At 80.8% G+C, this 2,500-nt stretch overlaps 1 non-coding gene across 1 annotated transcript; it reads left to right on the top strand.

Annotated features, from left to right (window-relative positions):
• The first annotated feature begins 2,072 nt into the window (after positions 1-2,072).
• Positions 2,073-2,225, top strand: LOC137466118 (5.8S ribosomal RNA). The gene has a single exon (XR_010994997.1). It is a non-coding gene; the product is annotated as a 5.8S ribosomal RNA (ribosomal RNA).
• The last annotated feature ends 275 nt before the right edge of the window (positions 2,226-2,500 follow it).

The following is a 2,500-nucleotide window of genomic DNA, read 5'->3' as shown; positions in this document are numbered from 1 at the left end:
CCGCTCTCGGGCCGAGGCGGCTCCCGTGGCGCGCAGGAGAGGAGAAAACCGCGAGGGCCGAGCCTCCGGGCGTTCCGGGCCGCGCTTCAGGGTTGCGCGCGCGCGCGGCCGCGTGCCGCGACCCGCCGCCGGGAGGCGGCGGTGGCGGCGGCGGCGGCGGCGGCGGCGGGGGCCTTCCCGTCGTCGTCGTCGTCGTCGTCATTGCCGCGGCCTCTCGGCGGGGTCGGCGAGGCGCTCGGCGGCTGGGCCGCCTCCCTGCGTCGGCGGGGGCGGCCCGAGCTGCGGCGGTCCTCTCGGGCGCAGCGCCGGGCTACTGAGGGAAACCCCGGGCCCCGAGGAGGACGCCGCGGTGGTGGCGGCAGATGTCGGGCGCGCCCCCGCCGGTGGACGCTCCCCCGAGGGCGGCAGCGGGGGAGGCACCCCGGCGGGGCCATGCAGGTCGTTTCCCTCGCCCCAGGGCCAGGTACCTAGCGCTCCGCGCCTCGGCGGTCCCAGGCTTCCCCCTCGGCGTCGTCAAACGCCGCGGGAAGGACCGAAAAAGGGGCCGCCGAGCCGGGCGGCGGTTTAAAGACTCGGGCGGCTCGGCGCGCCCCGCCGCGGCGGCGGCGGCGGCGGCGGCGGCGGCGGCGGGTGGCGGGCGGTGGCGTTGCGGCTCCATTGAGGGGTGGGGAGCTACTCCCGCCGATCCCCGGCGGTGGTGTCCGCGGCCACCGGTCGCGCCCGCCGTCGCGGCGGTCGTCCCCGCCGCGCGCGCGCGTGCGGGGGGTAGTCGCGCCGCGCCGGGGAGGGGCGCCCTGCCCCCCCCCTCTTCGCGGCCCGGCCTCGGCGGAGAGGCCGCGGCGCGCGCGGTCGGCCGCGGGGCCGACCCGCTGGGCTCGAAACGGGCGGCGCCGGCAGAGGGCGCGCGCTCTCTGCCCTTCCTCAGCCGCGGGGCGGCGGCCGCCGGGGCCCGCCGCGCGCTCTCTCTTCTGGGCCGCCGCGGCCGTCCCGCGCGGGCGGCGCCGCGCCTGGCGCGGCCGTGCCTCTCTCCCCTCGGCGGCCTTCGTCTCGAACGCACCGGCGGCGCCGGCCGCCGGCCGGCCGTCCGCCCGCCCGCCCGGGGCGAGCGCTCGGCGGTCCCCTCCGCGGTCGGAGGCCGGCGAGCGCGGGCGGCCCCGCGCCGAGCGGCGGCGGCGCCGCTCGGCCGGTGTTCCCGCCGCCCGCGGGCACGGGACCCTCCCCGTGGCCCTTCGCGACCGCGCGCGGTCCGAGGGCAGGGGTGGCGGGCGGCCGCGGGGGCGGTTCCGCGCCCGCTCTCCAGGTGGCGAACGAGGAGAGCGGGCGTCGCCCCCCGGCTCAGCGCCGCACCGCCTTCCGCCGGGCGCGTGCTCGCGGAAGGGGGCCCCCGACGGTGCGGGTGGACGGCGGTTCCCGGGAAGTGCGGCCCGCCGCGGCGGCGGGTCCGCCCTCGGGCAGCCCTCGGGCGCTCGCCTTCCCCCGGCGGGCAGCGGTCCGGCGGGGGGGGGCGCGGCGCCCGGCGGCGGGGCGGCGGTCGTCGCGTGGCGTCTCGAGCGCAGCAAGGCCCCTGGGGAGAGAGAGTCGGCCGCGCGCGTGGGCGCGGCGGCGCTCCGCGAGAGCCGGCGCGGCGGCGGTTCCAGGGGGGAGGCAAGCGCGCGCGCGGGGTCCGAGGGCCGCGCGCCGGCGCGTGGCGCCGCGCCGGCGAGGCCGGGCGGGCCACCGCGCTCCCGCGGCGCGCGCCGCGCGGCCCTCCGCGCGGAGGGCCGGGCCGAGCCCGGGCGCCTGGGCCGCCTCCGAAGGACGGCACACGTAGGCGGCGCCTCCCCTCGCCGGGCGGGGGGAGGCGGTCGGGGGCGCGGGTCCCCCCGCCTCTCGGCCGGCCTTGGGAGCGTTCCGTGGGGTTCCTCCCGTGTTCTTCTCGCACGCGCCCCCTCCGGGGTTTTCCGCGTTGCTCGTACGGTCGGAGCCAGGCCCCGCGCGGGGCCTCGGCGCCAGAGAAAAAAAAGGGGGGCCGCTCCGGGCGAGAGCGGCTCCCGGCCCCCCCGCGCGCGCGGGGTCGGTGCCGAAAGCCAGACAACTCTTAGCGGTGGATCACTCGGCTCGTGCGTCGATGAAGAACGCAGCTAGCTGCGAGAATTAATGTGAATTGCAGGACACATTGATCATCGACACTTCGAACGCACTTGCGGCCCCGGGTTCCTCCCGGGGCTACGCCTGTCTGAGCGTCGCTTGACGATCAATCGCCGCCCGGGGGCCGCCCCGGCGGCGCGGCTGGGGTCGCTTCGCAGGCCCGTCGGCCGCGGCAGCGGTTGCCGCGCGAGGGCCTTCGTCCCCCTAAATGCAGACTCGGGGAGCGCTCCGTAGCTCCCCGCTCCCGGAGCGAGCCGCTGGGGCGGAGCTCGTCCTCGCCGGGGCCGCACCGCCTGGCGGTGGCGGCGGCCGGGGAGTCGGAGCGAGCGAGACGGCGCCGAAGGCGCCCCGCCGAGGGCCGAGGGACGAGGGC

Source organism: Anomalospiza imberbis, unplaced genomic scaffold (genome assembly GCF_031753505.1).
Source record: "Anomalospiza imberbis isolate Cuckoo-Finch-1a 21T00152 unplaced genomic scaffold, ASM3175350v1 scaffold_142, whole genome shotgun sequence".
Classification (NCBI taxonomy): Eukaryota; Metazoa; Chordata; class Aves; order Passeriformes; family Viduidae; genus Anomalospiza; species Anomalospiza imberbis.
Note: the sequence above shows the minus strand (reverse complement) of the source record. Positions and strands in the feature narration are given on the sequence as shown.